At 44.9% G+C, this 11,313-nt stretch overlaps 1 long non-coding RNA gene across 1 annotated transcript; it reads right to left on the bottom strand.

Annotated features, from left to right (window-relative positions):
• Nucleotides 1-744: 744 nt before the first annotated feature.
• LOC139363852 (uncharacterized) lies at nucleotides 745-4,998 on the bottom strand. Its single transcript, XR_011624919.1, has 3 exons — nucleotides 4,813-4,998; nucleotides 3,246-3,967; nucleotides 745-2,336 (listed from the first exon to the last, which is right to left on the bottom strand). It is a non-coding gene; the product is annotated as an uncharacterized lncRNA (long non-coding RNA).
• Between the last annotated feature and the right edge of the window lie 6,315 nt (nucleotides 4,999-11,313).

Below are 11,313 nucleotides of genomic sequence, written 5' to 3'. Positions count from 1 at the left end.
CTCACACGGGACATTCCTCTGGTTAGCTCTGCTTGGGTCCTCCTGTGCTGGGTCCTGCAAATTCCACAAGCATGGTTAGCACCAAGAGGTTAAGGAGTGCTCTGCAGGCCAACAGGCCCCTCAGTCTGAACACTGGACATACAGTCGAGTCAGGCTTTGTGACTTCGTACAAGATTTTATTAAAGTCCTTTCCAGGATAGCACCCAGATGCCAGACACAGCTGTCAAGGAGACCCCATCATGTTGTGGGGATTGGCTGGGGCATGGCAGGCGCTATGGCTCCCTCCCCACCCTTCTGTTCTGAGATGGGGGTAGTAGGCAGTACTTCATCTTTGGGTTCCATGATGCTCATGTTCTCAGGCAGGGGCTTCCTAGAGTCAGTCTTACCAGTCGGGGCCCAGGGCAGCATGACCTTCCCTTGACGGCCAGCACCTGGTACATGGCGGTGTCAATGAAGTAAACAGAGTGTCTGCTGAGGATCATCGGGCCATCCACAAAATTCCTGCATTTAGAGTTTTCAGACACCACAGCCTTGAAGCCTGTGGCCCCCCACCCCCTGCGTGATGAACCACAGCACACCATAGCAGGCCCTCTGCGCTGCAAGCTCTCCCAGGAGGTAACACCGAGACTCCACCTGGGCAAACACATACAGACCTCTTGTGGCTACCTTTCCAGCAAAAAGCTCTACACTGCCCTCTGGGAGCCAAACCTTTTCTGAACTACAGCGGGCAATTTCCGAATTCTGTGTTTTGGTGGCTAAGATAATGATTTTGAAGCAGCGTCATTTGTCTGGAGTAGTAACCGAGGTTTGTTGCCTCATGCCAAGGAAATCAAGGATGTGGACACGTAAGAAGTGAGGTTAAGAGCGGAGGTTTAACAGGCAAAAGAAAGAGAAAAGCTCTCTCTCCTGCAGAGACGGGCTCCTGAGCAGGTCTTTCGGTTTCCCGGTGAAATGTACGGGGTTTTATAGATGAGCTTGAGGAGGTGGTTTCGATTGGTTGGACCAGGTGTGCTATTTGCATAGCTTGTGAGGAAACTGGCCACTCCCCCCTAATTTTTTATTATGTAGATGGGTTCTCTACCTGGCCTGTGCCATTGTTGCCTGTTCCTTTATTGTACACATGGTTGACAAAGAAAAGGGTAGATGGAGCCTCCATGTTGAACATGGCTGGCCCCTGGGTAGCCTTTTCCTATTGGCACAGCTGCCGGCATTCACCGTGCAAACTTCCAGCTTGTTTATCTATGTTTGCAGCTCGATTTTTAGGCTGCTCTTTGTTAGAAAATAAACGATTTGGGGGCTGCTTTTTGTTAAGAGAGAAGGCTTGCTGAGGACGCTCTTACCCTCACTATCTGCTTAAATAATTCATTTTAAGCTCCTGTATTAATTCCTATCCTGGTTGACATAACTTGGACCTCAACTCCAGAGTAGCCATCCTCAGCCAGCTCTCCAGTGAGAACTCTTTCAGTTCCACTTTGAGGATGCCGTCAGCGACAAAATTCCTCTTCTTGGAGATCTGCACCCCTATTTTGTCACCGTGTGCCCCCAAAATGAAGGGCCAGTGTGAGAGTTTTATCCTATTAGCAGCAGAGTCCTTCTCTTGAGGGCAGGTGTCTGCTTGTCTCTGAACAAAGATAGACCCTTTTCTCCTCTCTTGGTCAACCAGTGTCCTCCACTTACTCGAAGTTTCTGCTCTTGAGTTTTGTTTATGTAGGACCCATATGGAAGCTCCTTAACGCTCCTTGCCCTGTTTCTACACCACGGCACTTCTATTGCAGCCAACAGTCTCGGTCTGCTAGATTCCCCGTTTCTCACTGAGAATCTATTTTTGAAGCTGGCCTCACAGTTCCTAAGTCCCTCCCTGCCAGGATGACCAGCTTGTCCCAGGTGACTCAGAACTTTTCTAGTTTCAGCACTGACAGTTTTGCATCCTGGGAACCCCCTCGGTCCCAGGAAAACCAGGATGCTTGGTGACCCCCACCCTGTCTCTGGAAGGGCTGCCCTTGAATCAGGTGCCCACCTCAGGCCCATCGGCCAAGAGAAGGTGATCTGGGTCACCTGGTGTCCAGCAAGGCCTTGGTCTTTCAACAGGGGTGGGTGACTTCTCTGGGAGAGGGACCACGAATTGGGCCAGCAATGACCAACCTCTCTAGTTAAAACTGTACTTAGATGAATTACTCATTAGAAGGGAAGGAAGTGAGGTATTATAAGTATACATGTAGCAGTTTGATGCAGTAGAAAGCATTGAATTGGAAGTCAAAATGCCTGGTTTCTGCCACTGAATAGCAATAAAATCCCAGCATCAAACAGTTCATCCTTCTGAGCCTCAGTTTCTCCATCTGTAAAATGAAAGTTTTAATTTAGGGCTTGCTTCCTTTTTAACTTATGTTAGAGTTACTCCATATTCTTCAAGACATAATCCGCTATCATCATTATTAAATTCTTCCCTTTCCTCTCCTCCTTCTTTCCTGTTCCCCTCCTCTCCCTTCCTCCCTTCTCCCTCCTTCCTTCCTTCCTTCCTTCCTTCCTTCCTTCCTTCCTTCCTTCCTTCCTTCCTTCCTTCCCTCCCTCCCTTCCCTCCCTCCTTCCTTCCTTCCTCTCTCCTTCCTTCCTTCCTTCCTTCCTTCCCTCCCTCCCTCCCTTCCCTCCCTCCTTCCTTCCTTCCTCTCTCTCTCCCTCCCTCCTTCTCCATTCCCAGCACTAATCCCTTTCTTCCCAATAGGCCACTACATCAATGTGAAAGATATTTGTCCTTGAATAGGTATGTAGTTTTATAAGATATGAGTATTATTTCATGTATTTATTTAAAATTTACATATATTACATTATGTTATAGTCCTCATTTGCTTCCTAACATTTCTTACTCAGCACCATTTAAAAATACCTCCGTGGTGCTGGCTGTTGGTCTTTCTGGCTCCTTCCAGAATGGCACTTTATGAACCTTGTTTAGTATTGCAGTACGTTCTGTTATCCAAAGTTCTTCTACTTTGAATCAAATTATTGGTGGGCTTTTTAGAGGGGAGCAAGGGGGCAAGAAAGTATTACTCTAATGCTGGACAACTTTGGTCTGCATGAAGGGACCCAAATGGATTAATATATAGAGGACATTAAAGAGGAATAAATGAAGTACTGGATGGCAAGAGCTGTTGTGAATTCATCTTTGGCCCTTACTTTTGAAACTATGACGCCGTCTATGAAGCCAAAACTATGAAGCCGAATTCCCATGAATGATTCTTGGAATAGCTTACCTCCTATGTGGAGCTGGCAGACATTCTCCAAGAGGAGGCAGGAAGAGTTCCCGGGCTCTCACTCATATATCATCAGGCACAGAAAAATTGCTGAAGACCTCAGCCAGAGATTGAACCCAAATCAGAAGACTTGTCCCCGGGGGGGGGGCCAATCTCTATGGCTCAGAGGAGGCGAAGGAGACCCAGCCGCATCCCGCCCAGAGCGTTTTGTGGTTGTTAGCAGACCGGCTAGTGCCTCGCGGGCTGAGCAGCTCTCTTGGTGGCATTGAGGCTAAGGGAGCCATGTGGAGCCTGGGAATGGGCTGCGGGTGGGGAGCAGCTGTGGAATAGCCCCTCCTGGCTCTGCCTGCCTATGGCTGGGAGAACAGTTTCCATTTCAGGCAGCAGCAATTCACACTGGGTGGTCTCTGCCTTCCTTCCCTCAGTGCCTCAGTGCCACAGGCAACTGCCAGCAGGCTGAGAAGAGCGCAGCTCCCCTTGGAGGACAGCGGCCTGCGCGAGGAGGCTGTTCTCCTCTCTCACACTTCTGGCTCACAGGGTCTTCGTCTCCACTCAGGCCTCTCAGTAAGCTCTGGCAAGACCTCTCGCAGCTCCACGGGTGAGGCTTGTGAGACAGGGCAGGGGTAGGGGTTGCTTTATGTCCCCCGAGTGACACACTTCCTGACCTCAGCTTTATAGAGGCACATGTTGACTCTGTTCCAGGCCTTTAACTATTTCTGTTCCTTTGAACATGTAAAACAAACAAAAACAACAATGAAACACAAAAACCAATAATAACAAATATAATAAAAACACAGCAAAGGCCCCTGAGGGTTTCCAGCCCTGCTCTCCACATCTCAGCTGACTTGGTGTTCAGACGCATGCTTTCTGCCTTGGATGGTATGATCTTCTCAGAGGAGGAGATCAAGGCGGCTGTGGGATTATATGCACATGCTTTACCAAGATGTCTTCCTTTGCAGTGACAGGACTTAAGCTGATGCTAGGAATCAGAGAAGGTTCACTTTTGCCTTCAGGCCTGGGAGCAGCTCATCCTCAGTTCCCAGGCAGTGCCTCCCGGGGCTGCCTTCAGGGCCTCCTGACAAGGGCCTAGGTGCTTTACTCCCACCATGGACTTAAGCACTCAAGGAGAAAGTTTCCAGAAACTAAACAGGATGAAATAATTACAGCCAAGAGTCATTGAACTTACTATATGTAAGTTCTCACTTATGATCTCACTTGATCCTGATAACCTTATGATGTAGGTCCCATCATTCATAAATGAGGAAACTGAGGCTCAGTGAGGCTAAGCAACTGGCCCATTTACATAGCTAGTGATTGGAGAAGCCAGGATTTGATTGTAGAAAAGATTCCAGAGCCTGTACTCTTAACCGTGATGTGTATGGAAGCACACACGCACGCACACACACACACACAATGACATATACGTGCATCCTTTGGTCTCTACAGTGTAATTGTTTTTGTAATATTCACAAATCATAGGTTGTTAGAAATGGAAGTCATTTTAGAGATTACCTATCTGACTGCTCCCCCACTTTTACTTCCACAGAAAAGGAAATTGGGGACTTACCTTAGAGAAATAGTTTTCAAACTTGAGCAAGCATCAGAGTCACCCAAGGGACTGGCTAAAACACAGACCTCTGGCCCCATCTCCAGAGTTTCTAATTCTGTAGGTCGAGGTGGGGCCCAAAATATATGTTTCTAGTAAGTTCCCAGGTACTGCTGCTGCTGACGCTGGGCTCCCACTTGGAGAACTGCTGCAGTAGACTAAATTGGACATGTGAAGGACTGCAAGACCCACTGCAGTGTTGTTACTTGAACGTGCTCAGCAATGTTGATGAAGCCTGGACAAACATGCCCCCTGGTCACTCTTAGCAGAGTCATTTGTCCTTTACTAACTCTCTTTGGGTCTCAGCAACAGAACCAGAATGTGGCAGGCAGAATTCTAAAAATGCTCCCCCCTAAAAAGATCCCACATCTTTATCCCTCAAAGCCTGAGAACATGCGGCATTGTTTCTGTGATTGTGTTATGTTATACGGCACAGTGGACCCACAAAAAGGGAGTATCTGGATGGGTGTAATTTAATCACATGAGTCCTTAAAACCAGATAACTTTCTATGGCTGTTGTGGCAGAAGAGTAGAACAGAAAGGAGGAAATCAGAGAGACTTGAAACTGAAGAGCTTGGCCAGCCTTGCAGCACTATTGCCATTTTGAAGATGGAGCAGCCCATGTGAGAAGGAATGTAGGGGGCTGCTAGGAGCAGAAAGTAATCTCTGGCAGGGAATTGTGACCTCAGTCTTACATTGCGTAGGACAAATTCTACCAACAGCCTGAATGAGCTTGAGAACAGATTATTTCCTGAGCCTCCAGATAATACAGAGGATGCCTGACCTACAGAACCATGAAGGAATAAATGAATGTAGTTTTAAGCCTCTAAGTGTGTGATTCTGCTGAAGTAGAAACTAACATACAAGTACATAGATTCCTGAGCTCAGAAGTAAGCCCACTGCAGACCTACTCCATCCAGAAGCTTCTCACACCAAGAGCTGGGCCTCTGGGAGGCTCACCTTATCATCTGCTGGAAATGGCAGTGACTGTGACTTAAATTCCAGCCCCATCAAGGTAGTTTTCAGTTCAGTTGGTGTCTGAGTGCATTTTCTGCTGCTATAAAGGAATACATGAGGCTGAGTAATTTATAAAGAGAAGTTTATTTGGCTTACAGTTTTGATGACTGGGCATCTGCCTCTGGTGAGGGCCTCAGGCTGCTTCCACTCATGATGGAAGATGGGGAGCTCATGTGTGCAGAGATCACACGGCAAGAGGGGAAGCAAGAGAGACAGCGGGGAGGCACCAGGCTCTTTTAACAACCAGCTCTTCAGGGAACTAATAGAGTGAGAACTCACGCCCAAAAGGGAGGCATTATTCTATTCATCAGGTATCCCCCTATGACCCAAACACTTCCCATAAGGCCCAGTTTCCAACACTAGGGATCGAAGTTCAACATGAATTTTGGAGGAGACAAACATTCAAATCATCGCAGCTGGGGAAAAAAATCTTAAGATTGTCAGGGCACCCAGGAAACTGCCTACCCAACCAACCTCAGCAGACACCAGCCTCACTCGAGAACACGGGCAGATCATTGCCTGCCAGTGCATGCCCTTCATGGACGAGCAGTTTAAAAACACTTTAGCAAAACAGATTGTCCTCCTGCACTACCACTAAGTCAAATAGCCTACTTTCCTGTTCTGAGATTAATCATCTGTAAAACAGAGGCACTGCTCCTCAGCAGGATATCAGAAAGTTCAAGCAAGAATATGGTGTAAAGACACACAATCCATACTCCATCTAGCAATGACCACCACCTCAAATATTCTTGTCTTTTTTTTAATTTTTATTTTTAGTTTTGTTCAGACAGGATCTCACTCTGTCACCCAGGCTGGAGAGTGGTGGCATGATCATAGCTCAATGCCACCTTGATCTCTCAGGCTCAAGTGATTCTTCACCTTACCTCTCAAGTAGCTGACACTACAGGCTGCACTGCCATGCCTGGCTAATTTATATATATATATATTTTTTTGTAGAGGCGGGGTTTTGCCATGTCACTCAGGCTGGTCTTGAACTCTTGGGCTTAAGCGATCCACTCACCTCAGCCTCCCAAATTGTTGGGAACACAGATGTGAACCACCACCCCCAGGCTCTTGTTATTCTTGAAATAAAATAAAATCTGAAGAATGAGGGGACAGTTTTGATTTTCAACATGACCATCATATAGCTAATAATAGTGTAGTCATGATTCAACCACCCTGTCATTTTATTGTAAAAGTTGAATATAACCTTGAGGCTGCCATGGTCCAACACAATTCAAGTAACTATAATGGGTGAGTAGAGTAGATAATTCCTATAATTGAGATTTCCCCCCAAATAGCCCTCCTAAATGACTTACGGACACCTGATGCTCATTTAAGTAGAGAATCCACTCTTAGGGTTGAGGTTGCACGTCTGCTCCATCCAGATCCTTACTGTGCATGGATCCTCTTGCCACATGCCTTTGAGGAGGTGGGGCCAAGTGGCATAGGTCACCCCATCCTCATTCCTACTCCCTGCAGGTGTGCAACTGTGGCCCTCTGAAGGTATAGAGCTGGGCAGGGTGTGGCTTTCTGACCATAGTCACCCCTTGCCCTGACATCTGCCTACTTTCACTGATCTAGCCCTAATGACTGGAGGAATATCATGGAGGATGTTCCTCCCTTGTGCTGGACACCAGGACAGGTCTAGCACCTGGCTTTCTCAGAAGGCTTCCAGTAGGCTATGCATCCTGACCCTGTGTTCCTCTCACATTCACGTGGACCCATGAACCACCTTCCTCTGGAGCCTGATTTTGTCATCCAGACCTTTTCTGATTTTGTTGATCATCTCAGGATTGCAAGGTGATGGTGGCCACTGACAGGGTCCTATAGTGCAGAAAAGAATGTCCAGGTCTCTTCCTGTGGCGTCTCTCTTTTCTCCCCAATTCCACTTTTCTGAACCCCCACATCCTGCAGTGCACCAGCGTAGGGGAGGCCACATGGTGCCATTTTTACCTAAATGTTTGGGAAGACATTCTTTTGAATTTTGGAAATCTTGAAGGGTTTTGAGACATGTATTTGCAAGCAAAACATGCAGGTTCCTGTTTTTCCATGTCATCCAAGCTTGTGGCTTTGTTTTGTTTTATTTTGCTTTTTATATGCTACAAGTTGTTGAAATATTGTGGTGCTTTTTTGTTATGAGAGAACCTGGTGGTATTCTGTCTGTAGTCTGATCCAAGTGAATACGGCCCATAGATTACCCTGCAGGATCACAGCCTGAGCAGACAGATCTTTGAAACATGGATTTGCCACTTTACCAAACTTTTGAAAAAAGGTATTTAACCACACACACACAACTTCCACAAAGCAATTTACTTCCAACCACAGTGTGTTCAATCAAATGATTCGTTCAGAACTATATGGCCACGCTTAGTTTCACTTCCCACCGCAGGTCTCTGATAACCTCTGAAAACTCTGTTTTCGTGGTTATACTGTCATTCTTTATTCATCTTTTTAAACGATAATCATTTCAAAATTACAATTTTTAACTGGGAATGTGGATTGGTGGTTAAAAACAGGAAACTTGATGTCTAAGTCTGAAAAGCAGTGAAAACACGTAAGAAACTCAGAAAAATTCAGAACCTGCCATTATTGATGATTGTGACAGAATGCTACCACCTGGGACTCACTGAAAACTTGCCAGTAAAGAAGGATGAGGTTACTAACCAGCCACAAGTGAATAGGTATATAAACATGGTTGATCTAAAATCATGGAATATATTTGGAAGTCCACATGGATGAAAATTCAAGCAGTATCACAGACTGAACAGTGAAAAGTAAATCTCCCTCTGCAGAAGATTGTATTTTCCAAAGAGAAAGGCAATAATATTTCTTCTCCCAAGTGTTCTTCTGCAATGTGACCTTGACATTCCAACCATAGAAAGGAAGAATTGAATTCCCTTCCCTTTGTATCTGGGTTGTTTGAGTGACTTGCTTGAGCAATAGAATGAAATGAGAGTGATATTCTGGGACTTCCAAAGCCAGGTCATAAGACGCCTCACAGCTTCCACCTGGGACCTCAGGAGCAGCTGCTCCTAAGACACTTCCTCTTGAAACCCAGTCCCTTGGCTGGGAGAAACCACATGGAAAGACACAGGTGAGTGCTCTGGTTGATGAGCCAGCGAAGCTCCCAGCATCAGCTGTCAGTCACATGAGTGAACCATCTTGATGTCCCGCTCAGGTGAGCTTACAGGTACTGGCAGCCCTAGCTGACTGCCCGACAAAACTCAGCCAAGCCACAGAACTGTTTTAAGCCACAAAATTGTGAGTAGATTGTTACATAGCAATAGATAACTGGAACACCCTCTCAGTTCTTTTGTCAAATTTATTTTGTATTCTTTCAGTGACATGTTATGCACATTCAATAATGTGTACGTCTTTCCCCCTTGCAAATAATAGCATAATAAACACACGATAGTACTCACTCTGCTTTCTTTTTCAACCAATAACACATCTTAGAGATTATTCCATACCTGTGCGTGCAGAGCTGACTTGCTCTTTAACAGTGGGAGAGAACCTTATATTTTACCACCATAAGTTATTTAGCCAGTCCATTATTGATGGAAATGTAGGGTTCCCCATCCCTGTAGTTTGCTAGTACAGATAGTGATTCATTGTCTATTCTGCTAAGTATCCTTTTGTAATGTGTCTATTGTAAGTATATAGGTTATATTCCTAGAAGATATTTGTAGCTTAATTCTATTGTATATGCATTTTGAATTTTAGTAAATATTGCCAAGCCCCCCAAAAAGAGGTTGTGTCAAGTTATACTCTCCCCACTCAGATTTAAGGCTGTTTTCCTGGAGGCTTGCCAAAACAATGCATTCATAAAGTTTTAAAAATGGTTTACCCTGGATTCTTATTCAAATTATGGATTTTATTGTGGAGAAGAAAATGAGCTTAAACTTTGATATCTATTTGATATCTTTGTATTGCTTGTTTGAGAAACTTCTAGCTATAATTGCATCACTCATTCTTGTCAAAGTATTAAAAACTAAAATTTTATGGATTTGGGAAAGATGACATGAGCTATTAGGTAAAAAGGTGAGTTGAAGAAAAAGAACTTTTTTTTTTTTTTTTTTTTTTTTTTTTTTTTTTTTTTTTAAGACAGAGTCTCGCTGGGTTGCCCAGGCTGGAGTGCAGTGGCATGATCTTGGCTCATTGTAGCCTCTACCTCCTGGGTTCAAGCACTTCTCCTGCCTCAGACTCCTGAGTATCTGGGATTACAGGTACCCAGCACCACACCTGGCTAATTTTTCTGCATTTTTAGCGGAGACGGGGTTTCACTATGTTGGCCAGGCTGGTCTCGAACTCATCACCTTAAGTGATCTGCCTGCCTTGGCCTCCCAAAGTGCTGGGATTACAGATGTGAGCCACTGCACTGGGCCAGAAAAATCAAGTTTAATGAAATTTCATTTCTATGAGATGTGTGAACCTGCACAAGAAAAACATATCTGGAAATAGATATACAAAGTGTTAGTAAGAAGCACAGTCCTTCCTAATTATAAACCACAGTCCGTCTAGCAAATAAAACATTGCCTGCAATTTCCTGCAAGGCCAGTGGTCACAAATGCTTTGGAAGGAGGTGGCACTGCTCTCTAGACATGACTGAAGAAAAACTTAGGTCAAAAGAGGCAGTCTCAACCAAAAAGGGTGCTCTTATTAAAAAAAAAAAAAAACTAAATGTGCTAAAAAGCCATATTTAAATAATTAGTGAGAGATTAAAATTTAAATTTGAGTAAATATCGTCAACGTCCCCCAAAATTAATTTTGAACATTTTGATAAAAGCACAAACTTAAGTGATGTAGCCATTTTACAGGTCTTTGCTCTATTTATGCAAAATGAATCTGGGTCAATTTGCTTTAAGATTAATTTGCTAAATGACCAATTCATTAACTTAAATTTTTAAAAAAAGTATTTAATTTTAGTTGACAATTTTTCTCTTTTCTTTTTCTTCTTTTATCTTTTTTTCTTTTTTTCTTTTTTTTTTTGATACAGAGTCTCGCTTTGCCGCCCAAGCTGGAGTGCAGTAGGGCGATCTTGGCTTGCTGCATCCTCCTCCTCCCGGGTTCAAGCGAATCCCCTGCCTCAGCCTCCCGAGTAGCTGGGATTACAGGCGCGTGCCATGATGCCTGGCTAATTTTTGTATTTTCAGTAGAGATGGGGTTTCACCATGTTGGCCAGACTGGTTCTTGAACTCCCAACCTCAGGTGATCCACCCACTTCAGCCTCCCAAACTGCTGGGTTTACAGGTGTGAGCCACCACGCCTGGCCTAGTTGACCAATTTTCATCTGTCACTGTGAACTGCATCTTAAGACATGTCAATTAATCTCTGATTCAGTCAATTCTTTTTATTTGCTGCAGTTGGAGACAGGGGAGCAGAGCCAGGGGAGCCCTAAGGGAGACAGCTCCCATTGATAATGCCTATGAAGACGTGCCCAGA

The sequence above is a fragment of the Macaca nemestrina genome, chromosome 6 (assembly GCF_043159975.1).
Source record: "Macaca nemestrina isolate mMacNem1 chromosome 6, mMacNem.hap1, whole genome shotgun sequence".
Classification (NCBI taxonomy): domain Eukaryota; kingdom Metazoa; phylum Chordata; class Mammalia; order Primates; family Cercopithecidae; genus Macaca; species Macaca nemestrina.
Note: the sequence above shows the minus strand (reverse complement) of the source record. Positions and strands in the feature narration are given on the sequence as shown.